The sequence below is a fragment of the Pinus tabuliformis genome, chromosome 7 (genome assembly GCF_031772625.1).
Source record: "Pinus tabuliformis cultivar Carrire ecotype Pingquan chromosome 7, CPIR1, whole genome shotgun sequence".
NCBI lineage: Eukaryota > Viridiplantae > Streptophyta > Pinopsida > Pinales > Pinaceae > Pinus > Pinus tabuliformis.
In genome coordinates, this window is record NC_142293.1 from 1,364,547,544 (window position 1) to 1,364,573,369 (window position 25,826).

Sequence of the window (25,826 nt, forward strand, 5' to 3'; positions counted from 1 at the left end):
ACATGAATATTTGTTTCAAGCCCCTTAGTGTCATCATGTTGTTTTATATGTTATTTTTGTGTTTTCTCCTAGTGTTGCATCCTACTAAGTCAATATTTCGTAAGTGTTGTTACCTAACCCTTAGAAGTGCTTAATTTATCTAGTCCATGGTTAGGTGAACTCATGACTTATCTTGACATAGAAACTTGCCTTTTCACCATGCCATTCACCGGTTGAGGATTCCTAGGCTCATCAAGGCAACACAAAATATGGATTTACCGCAACCCATAGTCCGGTTAAGGGGTTACTAGGCCATGTGTTCTATCATTTAGAGATCCACCTCACTCAACTTCGAATCCATCTGACAATCTAGATCATCCAAAACATGAGAACCCCATCTCACCATGGCTATCCGAAAATGATAAGGCTAGGCTGAAAACACTGTCACACCTGGAAAAAATCATGCCATAATAGAAAAGGACCCACACACAATACCATGCATTCCAAATCTAGCAAGGAAAAGACACACTCAAATCGATAACTACAAGGAATATTGTTGTAGCTGGTTGATCCTACTCTTCCTTGCTTGCTCCTTCCTTCCTCTTTCCTTCTCTTCCTTTCTTGATCCAATGTCAAAGTGATCCAAGAAAACTCTATGTCCAAGAGAGAGAGAGAGAGAGAGAGAGAGAGAGAGAGAGAGAGAGAGAGAGAGAGAGATCCAAAATTGAATTGACCAAGATTGCCAACTGATCCTCAAAAGCCTTTTTATTAATGAGGCCTCTATTTTATTCATTTTCCATTATTTTCCTTCATTTTCCTCCTCACATGCAACCTGTGATATTTCACCTCACTTTTCTCCTAATTTCCTTTATTTTCATAAATAAAATGCCAATTAATGCCTCATTCCTTTCCAAAGCCTTTTCCATTGCCTTAGCCACGAAAAACCGAATGAACACCAACTAGGATGTTTTGCACACAATTCATCTTGGAATACGTGTCCCATGAAGATGGTCTTATATTTTTTTATATGAATTTTTAACCAGGGCTGTTACAGAGCCCTCCCCCTTGGGGGAACACCATCCTCATTGTTCAATGACACCCATAACCAATAAGAATGCTGAAAATAATACATACTACCCATGGAGGTTTATAACATAGCTCGTTGCAGTGTTTACAATGACCGCTGCTGAAACATGACAATCATACCATTTATTGGAGCTATATAACATAGCTCATTATAGTATTTATAATAACCACATATACTCATGCAAATTTTCTTCAACCAGAAAATAACCATATTCTGGATTTAAGACTTCTGTGGTTAATATCTTCTTTATTAGAAACCATGGAACCCACAGTAAAACCATTATTTCTGTCAACGTTTCAAATCCCAACAGGGATCCATCATCAGGACAACTATGCACATATGCACATTTTATCAACCAACAAACAAAAGGATACGACGCCTACATCAACAACAAGGTTATCCAGAGGCTCACACCTGCACCTTCAAAGTAATACTAGGATTCACCTCCTTCCGAGGAAGTCCAGAATCCACTGTCAAATTCAAATATTTATCCAATGTCCAACGCTACAATCCAATGCCACTTGTACTCTCTGTTAGGTCCCTATAATACTAGTGATTACCCCATTATTATTGTAGTTTTATCCCTTATTAATATTGTTGTGCCCCTATTGTCCCCATATTGTTATTACTGTGCCCCATAGAATCCCTCTATTGTTATTTTTGTGCCTTTATATTATTATTGTTAGGTCGGCTGGGTTATATTATGACTCCTTAGACTCCTATATATAGAAAGGAGGTTTTGTCATTTGAATCATCAAAGAATCATTCATTTGTGTAATTTAAAGGAGGTTGCCCCCTCGAAGAGGCTGAATTCTAAGGCGTTGATCTATCTTTTCTATCTTTTTGTGAGCTGGTTTCATAACATTTGGTATCAGAGCTTTGGATTCTAGGGTTTCGTTGCTCCAAATAGGTCATTGTGGCATTTTCGCTATAACTTTTTTTCTGCAATGTTTCAGAAGCTAAAAAAAAACCATTTGAGACGAGATCGCAGTGAAGCTCAGGTCCAAATTTCAGGGCTTTTCGTGCTATATTTGCAGAGATATAATCTGAGGAAGTTGGTCTTTTTGCAGACTCCTGAATTACATTCGAAACAGGTGACCCGGGGAAAATCGTCATAACTTTCTCTTTGAGCTTCAGATTGAAATTTCGTAAGAAGGTACAAAAAGAGAACAGATTGTAGTTTCTTGTATATATTTTTCAGAGCCAAAGGTCAAAACAGGGACACGTGGCACATCGTACAAGTTCGCTCTACTGAAGTAGTCTATAATCAGGTCACTGTGGGAGATTTGGCATAACTCTTTCTTGGAGAATCCAATTGGGATCAGACTGGTGGCATTGGAAAGAGGACACATAGGTCTACTACAGGTCGCAATTTTAGAATTGGATGATCCGAAATTACAGAGATACATCAGAGGCAATATTGAGCTCCTACAAAGTGAAAAAAGGTGTGTAGAATTTTTTTAAATTTTTGCTTAAGCTTGGTCTGAAAAATCATTTTGAAGGAATTCAAAGGGCATAGTAGAGAATTATTATCGATAACTGAAGCCTCGAGGAAAGAAAATGCAAACACCTAGTAAGCAACCTGAAAGCTCTAGCATGACTCATGAAGAAGAGGAAGAAATGTTACATGATATATCAAAATTACAAGACCAAGTGCAACAAATTTCACTGTCACAAAAGCTAACAGAAACTAATATAGATGGCACATAATCTAAGATAAAGGGCGTGGAATCTAAGATGAATGGCGTGGAAGCTAATATTGACGATTTGAAGATAGATTTGACAAATTTTTTACAAGAAATACTTACTAATGGTGAAAGGGTAGTAAAGGAAACTCATGATGCGAACAAAAGAAATGTTAATCATGATTTCATAGACTCTAATGTTGGATCGAAGACCCACCATATTCCAAAAATCGATATGAGGAAGTTTGATGGCAAGGATCCCGCAACATGGATATTACATATGGAGCAATTTTTCGATCTCAATAATGTGCAAAACACACAAAAGGTACATATTGCAACTTTATATTTGGAACCAAATCAGTTTGTATGGTATCAATGGCTTTGCTCTCGTAAACAAATTATCACTTGGGAAATTTTTACAGAAGAATTGATAGCACATTATGAGGATACAAAAAGCAACACTTTTTTTAGCCAATTGATAAGTCTCAAACAAAAGGGTTCAATAATGGAGCAAATTGAGGAGTTCCAAAAATTGAACATAAGGGTAAAAAATATTCCAGAGGAGCATAGGATTGATGTGTTCATAGGGACTTTAAAGGATAATATTCAACATGATGTTCGCCTTTGGGAACCTGGTTCATTAGAGAAGGCATTCAGGTTAGCAAGAAAAATGGAAAGCAAAATTATGGCAACCAGGAAGCATACCACTCACAACTATAAAGATGGAAGTATTGTTTCCCCTAGTCTTCCACAACCTATAAGGTTGACACCACAAAAATTGGAAGAAAAAAGAGCAAAAGGGCTTTGTTACAGTTGTGATAGCAAATACACTAAAGGTCATAAGTGTGTTGAGAAGAAATTATTCTACATAGATTGTGAAGAGGAAGAAGAAAAGGAGCAAGAAAGGTCAAAAGAAGAGGTTATACTCCAGGAACAAAGCCTACATAAAGAAGAAATAAATCTAACCATATCTTGTAATGCATTGGCTGGAATTACCACTCCTCAAACCATCAAGATAGAAGGACAAATCAAGAAGAAAAAGGTAATAGTGTTGATTGATTTAGGAAGTACCCACAATTTTATTCATTGTAAGGTAGAAAAAGAATTGAATTGCTTCCTATATCCAGCACCAGAGTGTCAAGTGATGGTTGCAAATGGAGGAACAATAAATTTCTCTGGAAAGTGCCATAATATCAAGCTATCCATGGGAGAATATGTATTGACTAGCCCAATGCTTTCCATTCCAATGGGAGGTGTTGATGTTGTACTAGGAGTCCAATGTCTACAATCCTTGGGTACAATAGCTTTTAATTTTCAAGAACTTTTCATGAAATTTTATGCAGAAGGAAAGGAAGTTGAATTAAGGGGTATTGCAGGGAAACCGGGAAATATAATCAGCTCTAACGGTATGACAAAGCTTCTAAAAAAGGAACAAAGAGGTGTAATTGCACAATTATGTTTGCTAGATGTTTCTGCATCGAAATCATCTATTTCTCCAGATCTCCAAAAAGCCTTGGACAATCATTCCAAGGTATTTGAGACTCCCAAAGGTCTCCCACCTATTCGTGATCATGATCATGCTATTCATCTGATTCCAGAAGTGTTCCTCCAAACATCAGGCTATATAGATATCCTTATGCCTAAAAGAGTGAAATTGAACGTATGGTTGCAGAAATGCTAGAGGCTGGTATAATTCAACCTAGTCAAAGTTCTTTCTCTGCTCCATTAGTATTGGTGCACAAGAAGGATGGATCATGGCGCATGTGTCCAGATTATAGGGAGCTCAACAAGCTCACTATTAAAGATAAGTTTCCCATTCCTGTCATTGATGAATTACTGGATGAATTGCATGGATCAATTTACTTCACCAAGTTGGATCTTCGTTCAGGATATCATCAAATCAGAATGAAGACTGAAGACATTCCAAAAACAGCATTTAGCACTCATGAGGGTCATTATGAATTTTTGGTCATGCCTTTTGGCCTTACCAATGCACCCTCTACATTTCAAGGTTTGATGAATTCCATTTTCAAACCCTTCCTTAGAAAATTTGTGTTAGTATTTTTTGATGATATACTAATCTACAACAAGTCTTGCAAGGATCATGTTGAACATGTTGACAAGGTGCTACAACTATTGGAGGAGAAAAAATTATATGCAAAAAGATCCAAATGTTTCTTTGGAGTACAAGAGGTGGAATATCTGGGTCATATTGTATCTCATGAAGGAGTTAAGGTAGACCCTAGAAAATTAAAGGCATTAAGGAATGGAAAATCCCCACATCCATAAAGCATCTATGAGGATTTCTTGGGTTGACAGAGTATTATCACAAGTTTGTTAAGAATTATGGGAGAATAGCAACACCTCTAACAACATTATTGAAGAAAGATGCATTTTCATGGACTCCAGAAGCAACAAAGGCCTTTGAACATCTTAAAGAGGCAATGTGCCAAGCACCGGTCTTAGCTACACCGGACTTCACAAAAACCTTTATTGTGGAATGTGATGCTTAAGGAAATGGAATTGGTGCTGTTTTAATGCAAGATGAAAGACCCATTGCTTTTGAAAGTCGTCCAATAAAGGGAAAGTTTTTACACAAAGCTATTTATGAGAAGGAAATGTTGGCAATACTACATGCACTTAAGAAATGGCGACCCTACCTAATGGGAAGACACTTCAAGGTAAAAACTGATCATGATAGCCTTAAATACTTTTTAGAACAAAGATTATCCTCTTAAGAGCAACAAAAGTGGGTCACAAAGATGTTGGGTTATGACTTTGAAATCATCTACAAAAAAGGGAAGCAAAATGTGGTGGCAGATGCACTCTCAAGAAAGGATGAGGACGTGGAAGCATTGTTGTGCGCCATTTCTATTATCCAACCAGATTGGATAAACGAAGCAAGGGAGGAATGGAAGAATGATCAAGAAGTGTGGGCACTTATTCGAAAGTTACAACAAGATTCCAGTACATCTGATACATTTAGCTGGAAAAATGATTCGTTATGGTACAAAGATCGCTTATACCTCTGTAAGAATTCCCAACTCAAGCAAAAGATTCTTATGGAATTGCACACTTCTCCCTTAGGAGGGCACTCAGGATTTTTAAAAACTTACCACAGGGTTAAGAAGGAATTTTTTTGGGATGGCCTTAAATCGGATATTCAAAAGTTTGTGGAAGAATGTTTGGTTTGCCAACAAAATAAAGTTGAAACAATTAAGAACCCGGGTCTATTACAACCATTATCCATTCCAAACCAACGTTGGGAGGAGGTTTCAATGAATTTTATCACAGGTTTACCCAAGTCTGAGGGAAAGAGTGTCATCATGGTGGTAGTTGATAGACTTACCAAGTATGCACACTTTTGTGCATTATCACATCCATTTAAAGCCAGTACAGTTTCTACTGCATTTATGGAAACAATTCAAAAGCTACATGGAAACCCAAAGATTATTGTAAGTGACAGGGATCCCATTTTCACTGGAAATTTTTGGCAGAATTATTTTCTTGTCTTGGTACTCAGTTAGCTCATAGCTCATCTTATCATCCTCAATCTGATGGAAAACTGAGATAGTAAAAAAATGTTTGGAAGGATATCTTCGTTGCTTTGTATCTGATAAACAAACATAATGGGTCAAATGGTTGCCTCTGGCTGAATGGTGGTATAACACTTCCTTCCATACAGCAACAAAAATGACCCCATTTATGGCACTTTATGGATATCAGCCACCATCCATCACATCATATTTAAGAGAAAATTCTAAGGTTCAAGCAGTGGAACATTATATCAAGCATCAACAACAAGTCCTCCAACTCTTAAAGGATAACCTCGTGTTGGCACAGAATAGAATGAAACAATAGGCAGATCAACATCGCAGCGAAAGAAGTTTTGATATAGGTGATTGGGTATTCCTACAGCTACAACCATATAAAAAAATGTCCCTCAAGCAAGCTAAGAAGGATAATAAATTATCACCAAAGTATTATGGTCCGTACAAGGTGTTGCAAAATATTGGTACTATAGCATACAAATTGGAGCTTCTCGAGTGCACCCAGTTTTCCATGTTTCATGTTTAAAGAAGGTTATAGGCAACAAGCTTCCAGTTCAAACAATATTGCCAGAACATGACGAGGAAGGAAAAATTTTATTGGAATCAGAAGCAGTCACAGAAACAAGAACTCGACAGCTGTGGAGTACTAAAGAAGGTATGTTTTTGGTAATTATTTCAGCATATTTTCATTAGAACTTACAAACCTTTTGCATCATGAACTAGGAAAATGATAAGGGGTTGTAATAAAAATTGTAAGATTAATGTGCAAAATGGAAACACCGACAATTGTCATTCTCTTATGCAGGAAGAAGGAAAAACAAAAAGCTTCCGTTCCAAAGGAGAGGACAAGGACGAGTTAACCATTGTCCCTTTGACGGGGAACCGTATGCAGACAAGGCAAAACAATTCAAAGCGAATCAGCCCTAGAAAGGAAGTGGAGATATCGGCTCGGCGCAAGAAAGAAAAGAGATAACTAAGGACTAACGGTTCGGCGAATCCCTCAGGTTCCCTTGATCCCGAGGGATTGCTGCTTTAACTATTTTTTGCACCTAGACATCTCCGCCTTCATCATTATAAAAGGGGCAACACTGTTAGCTCGAGGGGTCTGTCCAGTCCTTATGTTTTATGTAATTTCTCTGAAGATTGAAACTTTGATCATCGAGTCTCGTTGAGAACTAATCTACTGTAATTCCATTTTATGCATTAATACAAACTCGGTTGCTATTTCATCTTTGAGTCTGGAATAACTTCAAGCGGTGTACCCCTGGAGGCTAAGGGCCTGGCCCTGGAGGACACTTGCTCCTGTACTATTATGTTTGGTTTATGCATGGTTTGCTTACAACGTTATTTGGTAATCTGATGTGTTTTGTTAGTTTACATCAAATGCTCTATTATGTTTACTATACTGAGACAAAACTATTGCATTAACTTTGCAACGTATCACTATTCTTTTAAGTGTTGATATAATACTGTCGGTCTTTATAGAATATTGTTGCTGTTCAATTACAGAGCCTCTGTGCTGTGCACTTATTCATTGATATTACGGAATTCATCTTAGTGATTATGTTCTTTGCGATTGTTGGATCTATAGACATTGTTGTTCCATTCTGAAACACAGTCGTAATCTTTTATAACTGAGATTGATAACTAGTTTACCAAGGTCAGGTTACTATTAAAGTGTGCCATGTGCATATATGGTTTTCAAGCGCTGTTCTATAATTCATCATTAATTAGTGCTGTTCCATTTTGGTGTGTTGTTCAATTCGTCCTTAAGAGTGAAGGATTGCCATTTGATTCCTGTAGGTCACAATTCGTGCATTTGATCTTGTAGACTAAGGTGTTACTGCTTGTTAGACTTAGTTGCTGTTACAATTTCTTGTTTGCTGTTCCATTTCAGATTTGCTGTTCTATTTCTTATTTCGCTGTTCCATTTCTTATCTGCCATTCCATTTCCTGTCATTTGTTATTTTGGTGTGAAGAACGATCCAGGGCTGTAGTGAGCACTGACATTTACTGCCTGGCTCCCAGATCCACGATCTGTTCTCTGATTTACCTTAGTTCCATCAGTTTACAAAGGGATGAGTTACTGCTACTGAACCCTTGACTGATAAATTACTTAGTTTTCTGAATGTGTAGTTTGATCTTTTGAAGTAGTTTGCTGTAAACAAGCATCTGTTTACTCTTGTATTTTTAAGCACTGTACTAGTAGCATTACTCTGGAAAATGCTAGCCTCAGACTGAGACACTCTTTGAAATAACAAAACATTCCTGGATTGACAAACTAATGTGAGGTAATTAGAGGTGAAAGAGACCCTTTTTATAGCTCGACATTTTGGCGCCGTTGCCGGGGAAAGAGTGTAGCCATTTGTTTCTTTCCAGAGTAGTGTAAGAACTTGTTAGGGAAGAATTGGGTTTTAAAAATGGAAGGTAAGAACCTACGTGTGGAGCATGTAACAACCCTGCTCCCCTTCCTGCTTTCCTACATATTTGCTGCTGTTTTGTTTGGGTAGAATCTAGCAGTTGATTTGTGTGCATGACTAAGCAGAAAAAGCCAGAAAAGAATTCCAAACCTCTACCCAAGCCAGAAAAAGTTAAGGGGCCGGTGACCCTTGGCCGATCAACCTTCATAGACGAAATCTTCAAGGAAGCAGAATCTCAAGCTTTAGTAGGACCTAGAAAAGTTATTTCTAGACAGCCTACTAGTTCCCTTCAGGCCACAGGATCACCATCTGTAGCCTTTGCTGAGGTGCATAGTCAAACTGAAGAGCAGGACTTTCAAGAAATTGAAAATTCTACTCCAGAACTATTGTAAGAAGGGAATTTCAGCAATCTTTGTGAAGGAGGAGGAGAGACAGGGGAAACTGAAGAACCGAGGTCTCCTCTTGGGACAACTCAGCCATTAAAAAGCCCAGACAAGGGAAGTGCTGTAAAAATAATTGTTGAAGAAACTCAATCTCCTCAGAAATTAGGCACTCTCATTATCCCAGATAGAGGAGTATTATTAAAACCATTCCTGTTAAAGCCATTCCTTCTCAACCTAGGAATACCCTCCTAGATATCCCAGAAGGTTATTGGCATATATTCGACCAAATGGCTCAAAACCAGCCAAACACCCAAACCTCTACATTGCAATACCCCATAGTGGATACTGCAGTAAATGTGCCCATGAAAGCAATCCCTCTTCAACATATCCCTACATTCCACGGTCTTACATCAGAAGATCCAGATGCATTTCTATTTGAGTTCGATGTGCTGTGTAGGGGATATGATTACACCACCGACCCCCAGAAACTAAAATTATTTCCCTCTACATTAAAAGGGGTTTCCTTAAGATGGTTTATGGGATTAGGTGGTGGTGTTATAAATAACTGGGATCAAATGAAGGAATCTTTTCTAAAAAAATATCAAGATTATTGCAGGTCTAGAGAACTGAAGGACGAAATATTCCAGATGGTATCTAGACCAAATGAAACATTAGAAGAGTATGTGGAACGTTTTCAATATAATCTTCAAAGATCTCCTTATGCATCACTACCTTTACCTAATAATGTGTTAAAAATAACATTGATTAGGGGCATGAAGGAACAATGGATTGAAACATTAAACATTATGGGAAAAGGAGATATTTATCAGGAAAATTTTGCTGACATTATTGACTTATGTATCAGGAGCTCAAGAGGCAGCACAAGATTAAAACCGGCAGAACATGATCGGTTTGTAAGAGATAATAAAATTTCGACAGAAGGAGTAACGCGTGCAGAAATTGGAAATCTATTGGAAAATTTTAAAACTGATATACTAGGGATGCTAACTACACAACTTGATGTTATGCAGGCCAAGCAGAAGAAAATGGAGGCAGAGCAGAATTTGGCAATCTTCTATCCCCGATGCAGGAAGAAACATAGCCATAAGGAGTGTCCAATAGATGCAGTCTGAGCATATGCCATCTGCACAAAATATCACCTTACGGAAAGCTGTCCCTCACTTCCCGAATTAAAAGCAGTATATAAGGAAGCAGAAGAAGATCCAGAATCGGTATATTTGCTCAACCAGCGCTGTCAGTGGCAGCCGCGACAATCTGGCATGTTTTCAAACCCAACCTCTTCTTTTCAGTCTCCACAGTATAATGCTCCACAATATAATATGTGGCAAATTCAATCCCAACCCCCGTTTCCAAACTGGTCACCACAGTCGTTTCCTTCATCAACCCTGTGGCTGAATTAGGCAAGCCTATCTGGTTGGCCGAATCTTCCCTATACCCCTCCATATTGGAAAAGTAACACATACCCACCACAATGGACTCCCCCTACTTCACAAAGTTCCGCCTGGCAGACAAACTGGCAAAGACCGATGCATCAGCCAGTAGGAACCATGCCGCTGCCTCAACCTACATTGCCAACCTTATAACAAAATCCCCAGTCTAATCTGAGACTGCAACTCCCAACCCAACCCAACCCCAATCCAAATAACAGACTGGTCCAATCTGTCCAAATAGTAGAAACATTAGAAATAGGAGCTGATCCGAGGGAGTGTAATGATCTTCAGCTAAGATCTGGGCATATTATTGAAACTGAGGGAGATAAGACATCCCATGTTGAAAATCAGTTACCCAGAGAACATCTGTCACAAGAAGAGGATGTAAACAAACAACAAACTCATAACCAAACAACCACATCCTCTCCCCCATTCCCAGAACGATTAATCATACCTCGACCTACACAATATCTTGATTTTGACATTCTGGGAGAATTACAAAATTTGTACATAAAAATTCCATTCCTCCAAGCCATTCAAGACATTCCGATATATGCAAAGACTATCAAAGAATTGTGTATAAATAAACCAAAGAGGAATGTAGCAAATAATCCAAGAGTCCAAGTAGTTGGCACTCTATCTTACTTATTATCAGGAAAAGAAACTCCCATTAAATACGAAGACCCAGGAAATCCAGTAGTCACTGTACAAATTTATGGTCAAGCCTTCCCTAATGCCTTAGTTGATCTAGGAGTTGCAATCAACATCTTAACAACTACTACTTGCCAAAAGCTACACAATACATCTGTAGAACCCACCTCTACCTTGTTAGAGCTGGCTGACTGATCTGTGGTTAGGCCAAAGGGCACACTACATGATGTCATGGTATCTGTTGACTCCTGGGAATATCCGACCGATTTTCTAATAATAAATCCCAAAAGCCGACTTGATGGACACCCATTGATTTTAGGTAGACCTTGGCTTGCAACTGCCAATGCCTATATTGGCTGCCGACAAGGCAATATGACCATAATGAGGGGAGCTAATATCAAGAACTTAGCCTTATATCCTCCAGCACAGCCAAGTGTCACAATGATCAAAACTAATAAGCACCCTGTATCATACCTTACTGACAACATTAGATCTCCATTAACTATAGAAGAGGAACTTGATTTTAAAGATCAGACAGAGGACAATGCCATTAATAAATTTATTAGTCAAACTGAAATCAGATCCCGCACACAGTGTCACATGATAGAGGCAGCATTCGATAACAAATTAGAAGAAGATCCTCTTAAAGATACACATGATCAAACGATACCTGTTACCTCTGTTGCAAATAGTAAAATTGTGGAAATCGAACCGGGAAAAACCTTAAACATTAATGCCAACCTCACCTCTGAACAAGAAATGAAGCTCATCCATCTGTTGAGGAAATATAAAGAAGCATTTGCATGGGACTACCCTGACATGAAAGGAATTGACCCCCAATTATGTACCCACCACATTTACATAGAAAAAGATGCGAGACCTGTTCGCCAGCCTTAGAGGAGACTTAATCCTCATCTAAAAGATGTGGTAAAAGCTGAACTTCAAAAACTTTTAGATGTCAATTTCATCTATCCTATCTCCGATAGTAAATGGGTCTCTCCGCTTGTGGTGGTACCAAAAAAGAATGGGAAATGGAGAATTTGTGTGGACTACAGAGAACTAAATAAAGCAACACAAAAATACCACTTCCCTCTCCCATTCATCGACCAAGTATTAGACACTTTGGCAGGAAAGAAATTCTTTTCTTTCCTGAATGGCTTCAGTGGATACAATCAGATTCAGATTGCCCCTGAAGACCAAGACAAAACCACTTTTACTTGTCCTTGGGGAACATTTGCCTACAGAGTTCTACCTTTTGGCTTATGCAATGCTCCTACCACATTCCAAAGGGCTGTCCTCAACATTTTTTCAGACTTAATAAATGAAGGACTTGAAGTATACATGGATGAATTTACACCGTATGGAGATGATTTCGATCTAGCATTGGATACACTGGAAAAAGTCCTACAACGCTACATTTCTACCAGGCTTTGTTTAAGCCATGAAAAATGCTATATGTTGATGACTGAAGGACTTATTCTAGGACACTATATTTCAGCAGCTGGCATTCAGGTAGACCCAGCCAAAATCCAAATAATTTTGCTTATTCCCACTCCTACCACTCAAACGGAGGTACGCAGTTTTCTTGGATTTTCTGGTTATTATAGGAGGTTTATAGAACATTTTTCGCATATTGTTGCACCTCTGTATGCACTAACTAGTAACATTGATTTTCTTTGGACAGAAAAATGTGAACGTGATTTCTAGGATCTGAAGAAGCTTGTGTCCACAGCCCCAATCCTTTGAGGACCAAATTGGGATTTGCCATTTCAGATATCATCTGATGCCTTAGATACAGCCATTGGAGAAGTCCTTGAGCAGGAAGAGGATAAAAAACCATACACAATTTATTATATTAGAAAAAATTTATCCCCTGCTGAATTAAATTACACTGTTACTGAGAAAGAATTTCTAGCTGTAATACATGCTGTCAATAAGTTTAGACATTACATTACTGGATATCCTGTTATCTTATATACAAATCATTCTGCCATCAAATATTTAGCAAACAAGCCTATCACAAATGACAGAATAACTAGATGGCTGATTTTATTGCAGGAATTTGATATTACAATCAAGGACCGACCTGGAAAAGAAAATCCTGTAGCCGATTTTCGCTCAAGAATGCCAAAGCCAATCGATGCAGCAACAGTTGAAGATCAATTTCCGGATGAGCATCTATTTGATGTGGCTATTCAAACACCCTGGTATGCTGATGTTGCCAATTACCTAGCAGTAGGTAAACTATCGAAACATCTAACCCCTAATGAGCGGAAACATATTGTTCAGAGGAGTGCTCGATTCTCTTGGGTTGGAGGCTACCTGTTCCACATAGGGGCAGATATGCATATCAGAAGATGCGTTCGAGAGGATGAAATCTTCGACATTTTAAAAGCCTATCATGACGGACCATGTGGTAGACATTTCGCCGATCGCAGAACTGGACATAAGGTGCTGCAAATAGGGTATTATTGGCCTACAATTTTCAAAGATGCAAAGAAATTCGTCCAAGCTTGTGACAGTTGCCAAAGAGCAGGATGCCCTGGTCAGTCCGATGAGATGCCCTTGAACCCACAATTAGTCAATGAACCATTCAAACGATGGGCCCTTGATTTCGTCGGACCAATTAACCCACCCTCAAACCAGAAAACATATATTCTGGTGGCAACAGAATATGTCACCAAATTGGTTGAGGCAGAGGTGTTGCCGAGAGCTACAAAAGATTCTGTCATATAGTTCTTGTTCCATATATTTGTGCGTTATGGCCTTCCAAGAGATATAATTATAGATGGTGAACCACAGTTTGCTGGGAACAAAATAGCTGCAACACTCAAAAACTATCATGTCCAGCATAAAATCACTACTCCATACCACCCACAGGCAAATGGTCAGGTAGAAAGCAACAATAAAATAATAGAAGCAATCCTAACAAAAACAATCATGTCACATAGACATGATTGGGTTGCTAGACTACCAGAGGCACTATGGGTTTACAAAACAACATGGAGAAGTACCATTGGTTACTCACCTTATCAATTAGTGTTTGGCAAGCAACCCATTTTTCCCATAGAATTCGAAATCCAAACACTGCGAACAACACAGGAAGTTGGCTTAGATTTAACTGAGGCACAAATTAATCGATTGCAGCAGATCAATGAGCTCGATGAAATCAAGCTCTCTGCACTCCAAAATACTGCACTTATCCAACAGCAGCGAGCTAAATGGCATGATGCTCTCATTAAAAATAAAGTCTTCCACGAAGGAGACTGGGAACTTTTGTACGATTCCAGGTTTCAGGACTTTCCCGGGAAACTCCAGACTCGTTGGTTGGGACCATACGAAATCCAGAAGGTACATGACAATGGTACTCTTACTCTAATCACTATTGATGGTTCTGGATATGCCTTCAAGGCAAATGGCCACCGAGTTCGCCTTTATCGCAAACCACTCACTCGGGAGTCCTTTTGCCAGCAGCTACGCCAAGACTCTGATATGGAAATTTTGGGGGAGGGAGAGAAGTCTTCCTCACCTGTGATTCATTAAGTAATTTATCTCTTTTCACAGTTTGTACATAATTTCTTTTGTTTTGTTTTTGTACATATTTTTGAATCAAACGCTTTGCCGTTACTTTTCGAAGCAGCAGCAATGTTATTATTTTTGCTGTTCCTTTTTTCAAAGGGACATCATTTTTCATTCTGTTGTTCCTTTTTTAAAAGAACAACACCTGTTGGATCAGCCATCATTCTGCTTTAATTTTGTTCTTTTTATTTTTTTTTTATTTTTGTTGTTCCTTTTCCAAAGGAATAGCATTTTCAATTCTTGCTGTTCCTTTTCCAAAGGAACAACATTTCTACGTTTTGCTGTTCCTTTTCTAAAGGAGCAACATTTTCAATTTTTGCTGTTCCTTTTCCAAAGGAACGACATTTGTGTGTTTTGCTGTTCCTTTTCCAAAGGAACGACATTTGTGTGTTTTGCTGTTCCTTTTCCAAAGGAACAACATTTTTTATTTTTTCTGTTCCTTTTCCAAAGGAACGACATTTGTGTGTTTTGCTGTTCCTTTCCCAAGGAACAACATTTTCTATTTTTGCTATTCCTTTTCCAAAGGAACGACATTTGTGTGTTTTGCTGTTCCTTTTCCAAAGGAACAACATTTTCGATTTTTGCTGTTCCTTTTCCAAAGGAACGACATTTGTGTGTTTTGCTGTTCCTTTTCCAAAGGAACACCATTTTCGATTTTTGATGTTCCTTTTCCAAAGGAATTGCGTTTTCGATTTTTGTTGTTCCTTTTCCAAAGGAACGACATTTGCATGTTTTGCTGTTCCTTTTCCAAAGGAACAACGTTTCTGATTTTTGCTGTCCTTTTCCAAAGGAACGACATTTGTGTTTTCTGTTGTTCCTTTTCCAAAGGAACAACATTTTTGATCTTTGCTGTTCCTTTTTCCAAAAGGAACACCACTTGTATTCTTTTGCTCTTCCTCTTTGAAGCAACAACATCCTCGTATTCCTTTTACTTATGCTTGCTCCCCTTGCTGTTTTAAATTAAGGATGCTTACTGTTCCTGTTCTTTCAAGTCTTTTGGAATATAGCTATGCACTTATGCAATGGATACAAAATCACAACATACTGAAATCAGGTGAATTATAAAATCGTTATTTTTATAAGAAATTGCTCTGAATTGGTAAAAGGACAGAGGGAAGGACACACTTACCCATTATCTTTTGCTGTCATTGCTTCACTAACTCTGCTCTGATTGGTTATCTTTATCATGTTGGTTCCTTTTAAATCCTCTTTGATTATTATTCAGGAATAGGAGCAAAGGGTTTATATCTTCCTATTGAGATGTTAAGACTTCTTCCACCATTCCTACTCTTAAGGAGTGTTGAACCACCCTTTGTGTATAAATGGGAAAGTACTTTATGAAAAAGAAAAAAAAAGAGAGCAAACTAACTTGTTTATATAAAAGATGTCAAATGCAGGATAGGGGGTCTCATCAAGAGCCAGCCTACCATGATCATGAGGAAGAAAGTGAAGTGGCATTCCCACTATGGCCACCACACCAGGGATATGGTCCAAAAGGTATATCAAATAAAGAACCCTTGGAACAGGAGGTCTCATCACGAGCCGGCCTGCCCACCTTTCGCTCCTTCCTCGTGAATGGCATTATGGCTAACTAGTCACCAAGCCAGCATAATGGCCTACATTTTGACATCACACAACACTTCCTAAGCATACACAAAGGATCATGGTTCCATGGGTGAAATAAACAACTCTGCCAAGGTTATGGACACCTGTCGGCAGCAGAGCACTGTTAATGGTATTGAAGTCACATTATTTACACCAATAGGTAGTTATTAGCACCCTTCTGTTTCTTATACCTTAGTAATCAATCACATAAGACGAATGCATATTATTTTCCGAACCATACAACGCATGTAAATCTATTATCACCAATCATGACAGAACAATTGACAATGACCGCATGAGACTCGGTATGTACGGTAGATGTCCTATCCTCCCAGCCTCGCATCATATCACAGCAGTCTCTTATGTATTAAGCGATCCAACTTGAGACCTTAATTTCGGTAATTTGCTACTTTTGTAAACATGGCATATTGCGATACGCTGTTCCTTTATGAATTTGCTTTAGAACAGACCGGCACGCCGCTCCTTTATTTGACGGCCGGGACGACCTATCACATTGCGAGGGGGGAGGTTAACCTCATCATTCCTTGGATGACGTGTCAGACCGCTATTTGGGAAACTGTGTACTTGGGAATAGCACGGCTCAACGATATACTATTTTTTATTTTTGCATGACTTGTTGTTCCTAAGCCATTTCCATTGTATATTCTGCAGCATTAGATTTTGAGCGAGTCTTGCGTCTGTCAGCCTCTCTGTGTTTTAACAGCGTGAATAGCTGCCATTCCATTGTCAAAATTCTGAGATTTTACAGCAAAACCATAAACATGGGAGGGAGATCGATTCGGAGAGAACCGCAGGTGTTAACAGTCTCTGATGCTGCACGGGAAATCCTGGCAAGAGCCGGGTGGCTAACTTATCTCAATCACTTACAGGAATCCAACGAGACTGTAGCAATTGAATTCTTGCAGAACTTGCAAGAGGATCACTCCACAGTGAGGGGGAGACACATAGCAGTCACCGATGACATAATCGCAGAGGTCTCGGGACTGCCAGCCACTAGACCTATATGGACGCTAAAGAAGGAGAGATTGCAGAAGATTATAGAAACCTTCCAGGAGGAAGGCCAGAGCCTGACAATTAGAGGAAAGGGGGTTCTGCCAGCAGCATTAGGAGAACCGTGGGCAGAATTGGCAAAGACCATTCAAAGCTACATCACTTGTGAAGGAAGAAAAGACGTGGTAAGACCACGGTACTTAAAATTTTAGCTGTGTTAAAGCAAAAATTCTTTGTAAATTTACCTGCATTTCTGAATTCATTACTACATGATGTTGCACGAAGCATAAAAAAGGCATAGCATGTAGAATTAGTTGTTAGCCATCATGGGTTGATACGCTTAATAGTCAGCCATAGCCTTACCCAAAAGTAGAGCAGCTGGGAAGAGCTAATTTCCATGATAGATGGAGGATTGACCACACCATCCCCAAAACATAAACATGCCACCAGTACACCTGAGCATCCAGAAAAACGAAGGAAATCGGTCCGACTAGCACGGCTACGAGGGAGGCTGGAGAAGCCCCAAGGAAATACTAGCCAACCGGTAGAGATAGAAGATACAGGGGATGAGCAACCCCCACGATTAGAAGGAGAAGACAATGAGAAAGTAATGCAAGAAAACGAGGAAGGCGAAATGGAGGAAGAAACTGAGCAATCTGAGCAGGGGGAGGAAATGGAACAGCAGGAAGGCAGCCCAGTGTAGGATCCATTGAGAGAAGATGAATTGGCCAAAGTTTTGGCCAATATGGGCAAATATGGCCAATCTTCTAGCCCATCAGACCTCCATGCTGAAGAAGAACCAAAAGAACACTCTGCTTAGGAGGGAAATGCACCTGAAGAATCACATGCAGAGGAAGTAGAAGAGGAGAGTCAGCCTGTTCATGATGAAAACATGACAGGAGATGCAAAATAGGAAAAATCCATTTCTAGCCAGACGACACCAGAAGAAACTCCGGAAGCAGGGGGGGCAGAAAAGGAAGTCACCCAAGAAATAATAGAACCAGTTAGGGTTCTTGCCCTGGAGCAGCCAGAGCAGAGCAAGAATGAAGCACCCCAGAGAGAAAATCAGGAAATTAATCCAGGTCATAGTCCAGGCCATAGCGAACAGTCTATTGTTCCCTCTAAGGAAATTGAGGAAATTAAGAAATTACAGAAAGAACAACAGAGACTATTGAATGTAATAGTTCAGCTTCGACAGCAAATCAGGATTTTTAAAGCAAGGAAAAGGGTAAAAAGGACTTCGGGAAGGAAACATGCAATCACTCCAGCAAAACCCCTCAAGACAAAGGATCGGAGGACCAGAGTCCACCCTGTTGTTCAAAACCCTGTCGAAAAGCGGGCTGCTATTCCAAGTGTTGTTGAGAAGCAGACTGCTGTTCAAATTAAAAAGGAACAACATTTGACTGATACCCACGTTAAGATAGAAACGGATGATATATTGACCTACGATAAGGAAATTTAGACAGAGGCACCACCCTCAGGGGTGATAAGGGCCATGAACGCAAGACAATGCAATAGGAAAATTCAGGTAAAAATCCCGGCCTCTATTGCCGCATGGGAAAGAGATCCGAGAACAGTAACCCTACGGGAGGGTTTGACGCAAGCCCAACAAGCAGCAGAAAAGCTCATAGAGAAAACGGTCCCTCGAGAAAGGTATGAAGAGCTACAACAACAGCTTAGGAATGTCAATCTATCCGAACACCATGCCTTTGAAGGGTGGCGAAGGGAAGAAGAAAAAGTCGCGAAGGTAACTCGTAGGTTATATATAGTTATCAAGCAGATGGATACCTTATGTTCTTTGTACAATGACGTCCTAGCATGTAGAGCCCCTGCTAAGAATTATGCCTTGTTTTTAATGGAATGATATTTGCAACTGAAAATAAAGGTTGTTAAAGCAGGTGCTCCCATACAAATTAATACCATCGATGACTTTATAAACTATTGTAAGCACTACGAGGTAAAAGTTCAAAGACTACTGTGTGAGTTTTATTTACATAACCTTGTATTAGACCAGGAAACCCAGCTGAACCCTTGCCCTTTTGTTGGGGATATCCAATTACAGGCATTTATTTTATTTGGGGTTAATCAAATTAAATGGCTTAAAGCCTATAATGCTTTCCAAAGGCAAGAAAACGGATTAGATTTGTGGGTAAGAGTAGAGCCTAGGAATCCAGTACAGTTGTGGAGAGAACATAGGAACCTCATGAAGACTCCAGGTGTAATTGAAGCATTAGGACCCATTCACACAACAATCATTCACCAAGGAATAGAATACCTTTTCACTATTAAAGACCTTGCCATTGATGTAGCTAAATTTCGATATCAGATCTCTAATCCGAATATACAACTCAGGGAGCCATTTAAGTATGAAAATTTTAAGTTAGCCGCCAACCACTTGCACCTCTATGGCGAAGTCATTTTGAGGGCAGGGCCATCCTGGTTAGGATATAGGTTCCGGAGTCCAATTATTTGGCACCCTGCACCTGGGTACCAAGCCCTGTATGAGATGCCTGAGGTTCAGACAGGCCATTTCTTTGAACACCTAGTTACGCATCATGGCTGTAGACCTCCACATGAGATTCCATCTCCAGCCTACTCTCTCACTGCCTTACATGTCAACTACAATGTTTTCACGAGGGCATGAAAAAGGATAAGCAGGGGGGTGTGTGGAGTACTAAAGAAGGTATGTTTTTGGTAATTATTTCAACATCTTTTCATTAGAACTTACAAACCTTTTGCATCATGAACTAGGAAAATGATAAGGGATTGTAATAAAACTTGTAAGATTAATGTGCAAAACGGAAACACTGACAATTGTCATTCTCTTATGCAGGAAGAAGGAAAAACGAAAAGCTGCCATTGCAAAGGAGAGGACAAGGACGGGTTAACCACTGTCCCTTTGACAGGGAACCGTATGCAGACAAGGTAAAAAAATTCAAAGCGAGTCAGCCCTGGAAAGGAAGTGGAGGTATCGGCTCGGTGCAAGAAAGAAAAGAGATAACTAAGGACTAACGGTTCGGCGAATCCCTCAGGATCCCTTGATCCTGAGGGATCGCTGCTTTAACTATTTTTTGCACCTAGACATCTCCGCCTTCATCATTATAAAAGGGGCAGCACTGTTAGCTCGAGGGGTCTGTCGAGTCCTTATGTTTTATGTAATTTCTCTGAAGATTGAAACTTTGATCATCGAGTCTCGTTGAGAACTGATCTACTGTAATTCCATTTTATGCATTAATACAAACTCGGTTGCTATTTCATCTTTGAGTCTGGAATAACTTCAAGCGGTGTACCCCTAGAGGCTAAGGGCCCAGCCCTGGAGGACACTTGCTCCTGTACTATTACGTTTGGTTTATGCGTGGTTTTCTTATCAGCGTTATTTGGTAATCTGATGTGTTTTGTTAGTTTACATCACATGCTCTGTTATGTTTACTTTACTGAGACAGAACTATTGCATTAACTCTGCAACGTATCACTGTTCTTTTAAGTGTTGATATAATACTGTCGGTCTTTATAGAATATTGTTGCTGTTCAATTACAGAGCCTCTGTGCTGTGCACTTATTCATTGATATTATGGAATTCATCTTAGCAATTATGTTCTTTGCGATTGTTGGATCTATAGACATTGCTGTTCCATTCTGAAACACAGTTGTAATCTTTTATAACTGAAATTGATAACTAGTTTACCAAGGTTAGGTTACTATTAAAGTGTGCCATGTGCATATATGGTTTTCAAGCGCTGATCTATAATTCATCATTAATTAGTGCTGTTCCATTTTGGTGTGTTTTTCAATTCGTCCTTAAGAGTGAAGGATTGCCATTTGATTCCTGCAGGTCACGATTCGTGCATTTGATCTTGTAGACTAAGGTGTTACTGCTTGTTAGACTTAGTTGCTGTTACAATTTTTTGTTTGCTGTTCCATTTCAGATTTGCTCTTCTATTTCTTATTTCACTGTTCCATTTCTTATCTGCCATTCCATTTCCTATCATTTGTTATTTTGGTGTGAAGAATGATCCAGGGCTGTAGTGAGCACTGACATTTACTGCCTGGCTCCCAGATCCATGATCTGTTCTTTGATTTACCTTAGTTCCATCAGTTTACAAAGGGATGAGTTACTGCTACTGAACCCTTGACTGATAAATTGCTTAGTTTTCTGAATGTGTAGTTTGATCTTTTGAAGTAGTTTGCTGTAAACAAGCATCCGTTTACTCTTGTATTTTTAAGCACTGTACTACTAGCATTACTCTGGCAAATGCTAGCCTCAGACTGAGACACTCTTTGAAATAACAAAACGTTCCTGGATTGACAAACTAATGTGAGGTAATTAGAGGTGAAAGAGAACCTTTTTATAGCTCAACAACAGCTACGAAATCGATCAAAATCAGAGTATCTCATTAAGTGGAAGAACTTATTTGCTAAAGATTCCACATGGGAGGATGAGAATTTTATGCGGAAGCATCCAAAACTACTCAAGCGTTGAGGACAACACTTTTTTGAAGGAGAGGGGCATGTTAGGTCCCTATAATACTAGTGATTACCCCATTACTATTGTAGTTGTATCCCTTATTAATATTGTTGTGCCCCTATTGTCCCCATATTGTTATTACTGTGCCCCATAGAATCCCTCTATTGTTATTTTTGTGCCTTTATATTATTATTGTTAGGTCGGCTGGGTTATATTGTGACTCCTTAGAATCCTATATATAGAAAGGAGGTTTTGTCATTTGAATCATCAAAGAATCATTCATTTGTGTAATTTAAAGGAGGTTGCCCCCTCGAAGAGGCCGAATTCTAAGGCGTTGATCTATCTTTTCTATATTTTTGTGAGCTGGTTTCATAACACTCTCAGTGAATAATTATCGGCTCATTGTTCCAAGGTGAACTCCCAATGTACATCTAATTCCATCTGGAAATGCTAATGACCAAAACAAATCCATCGCTGACCTTCCCTTCTCTACTACATAGTCCGTCGGGCAATTCGATCACCCCCTTCCATGTAGTTTCACACCTTCCAATTTTCGCTGGCACCCCCATCCCAAGAGATCCATCCCTTGACAAGGCTTCCTCGCAACGGAAATTCAAACAACCAAGGGATATACTTGCCTCAAGCCATCATACTGGTCATAGCATGTTCATGGAAATAAATGGAAACTATTGGGCACTAATGTCCCATAATGGCCTTGCTCCTGAAGTGCTTTACCGACATACTACTGCTTGTTCCAATTCCTTTCATTGCTACTGCTAATTATTGTAGTTGATTTCCACCACCCAACCAATCATTTCTATGCTTCCTATACCAAGCACTTAACTTCCATTAGATTTAGAATGAATTGAAATAACTTCAAATCATACCTCATTAGTAGTTTGTCAATAAGGTACACTTGCAATCATGTTTACTTCCTGTCACCACAAGTCAAACTAGCATCCTTGATCAAATCATTATGTATAAAAATATGACATAAGGTTAGCTCAAAACATAACCATCAAAATCATGAATCACATGCAATCATCATAAACCAAAATCATAGATTACATGTAATCATCATAGACCATAATCATAAATCACATGCATAATAAAACTAAAATAAAATACTGATACTTATCCTTTAACCAATCCTAATCTTCTACCTTTTGTCTTTATTTTGTACATGCACCAGATCGGTTGCCACACCTGAAAAACACCCAGTTCCTTCTCCTCAACCATTTGCACATACACATAGTGTGCATCACACACATACAACACACATGGCATACAACACCATGCAATACCTGCACCTACACCTGACATACAACACATATACCTACACCCAGTGTAATCCAAAAAAAAATACATATGCATACATCGAGTGTACCACACAATACATATATGTACACAAAGTATGATACAACAAATACACATGTCACGATACCACGAATACACAATGCACATACATAGTATCGCATGTGAAAAACACAACATGTATGACATGCACATAATACCACATGTACACCAGTACCATACGTGCAACATGTACATGATACCATTTATACACTGCACCACCTGCACAATTTGTACACATCATCACATGTATATGACACCACTTGCACAATGTGTACACAATTCCACATTTACATTGTACCACCTATATAATGTGTACACAATGCCAGACGTACACAACACCACATGTACACAACACCATATGCATGACATGTACACAACAACATATGTACAACATGCACACAACACCATATGTACACATCACCATCTATACCCAACACTGCATATGCAACATTCACACAACCTTATATGTGCCACCTTATACATAACATTGCATAAACAACATGTACACACACTATGTATACATGATACCGCATGTACATAACATCACAGATACAACATGTACAACATATATAACATATGCACAACAACAGTACCACACATCCAAAACCACACTTTCTCTACCAAGAAAAATTGCTTTCATTGTCTTATCCATACTTGTCCCAACGACCACACTGCTTTCATTTTGTTGATGTATCCCTTACAGTTACTTGTCATGACATAAACATTGGCATAATACAAGCATACAATATCAATCCATATCCCCCCTGATATTGACCTCGTATATTTGGGATGACTACTCTCCCCACTTGATTCCCCATAAGACCAAGAACCTTGTCATTCCATTCACCTACATAAGAAATCATTTCTCCAAAAGGATGATTCCTAATGACCATGTCAGACAACAAGATACATACATACATATACATAGATATAAATATTAACATTAAACAATCATGATCCTTTCAGACATGACATACATACATATATACATGTATACATATATAGACATCAACATAATCATGGTCACAACATAATTACTAGATATCATAAGCTCAAGGTTAAGAGAACTCCCTTTATCTATTTACAACATTCACAAGAGTGAGAACAATGATTCCCAACATAGCTAAGGAATCTGACACCTCATGTCCATTTACTTTACCTTTCTTGGTTCCCTTTCCCATGGCTGTCCTGTCGTCGCCCTTTTAAGGTAATGGACCCAACTAGTCCAATTGGATGCCATACTCTTGCCTTCAACTTACCTTATACATGGACCAAGATTCATCTATGTCTTTCATCACCTATTTTGTTTCTTTCATCTCTCCCTAGGCTCTATTAACTTTCCTCTTTCCCAGCCAATTCGCTAGACCCCAAACATAAAAATAAAGACAAGAAACAAACAATAAGAAAACCACACAAAACCAACAACAATAATGCACCACAACCAAAGTGGCATTGCCATGCACAAGATGCAAACAAAAATGCAAACAAGCACAACAAATTAATCACCAAAATACCAAAAGCATAAGACTAACAACATACACCACAACTCAATCCCCATGGTTCTCAGTGCTTCCAAGGGAAGGCTCAACCCGAGCCTTCTTCAAGATTCCATGGAAATTTCTTTTCCATGCAATCACTTGCATCATACTACCATCAACACATAACTATCCATGTTTAAAGAAACATAACAATACACTAGTTAACTTACCTTGTTGTGCCAAGCACACTTCTTGCAACTGAGCACATCCATGTCATCTCTCAAGGGTCTCAATTCCCTTGATAGATCCACTTGTTACTAGAGATTAGCTAGTCTACCTTTCAAATACAAGTTCATGAATGTAACACAATTACACATAATGTCAAAGAAGATTAAGGTTAAGAAAGCTTGATGCATGCAAAGCACTCATTCATTTGGAATTAGGCTTTCCAAACACAACCAAAATAATTCTTGCCCAATTCCTTTCTTTGACATTTTCCTTGCTACAATTGAGTGTTACTATGCACTGTCACATCACCCAACTTTTAATTATATAAACACCTAAACTATTACCTTTCATGCTAATACTAAGCATGTTTCCTGCACTATTTACACATGTCAAACACATGTTCCAAATATCAGGATAATCATATCTATCAATTTAAAATCAACCTTTACCAACACTAACGATCATGTCATAATTCATAGTCAACTCATAGTCATTAGACATAATACTACAACCATCACCTACTTACACTCAATTACATATCAACTGTCTCAACACATATGTGTTAGTACAATCATCTTAAAACAAGATCATTTGAACACATACTCATATCATGCAATTAATCAAACATTCAACAACACATAGATGACATAATAGGCACCAAACATTCAAACACCAAATAAATGACATAATCAAACATTCAAACACCAAGTAGATAAAATAAGAAACTCATACATTAGTGTATCTCAAGGGAGGCTATCTTGTCTACACAATCAAGCTATATTAGCACAATATAACTTCACAACATATCAACTCAAACACAAATAAGGTACTGATATCCATGATAGTCACTAGCTAACATGTTCACATCATAAAATCATAAACATTTGTCATTTTTGC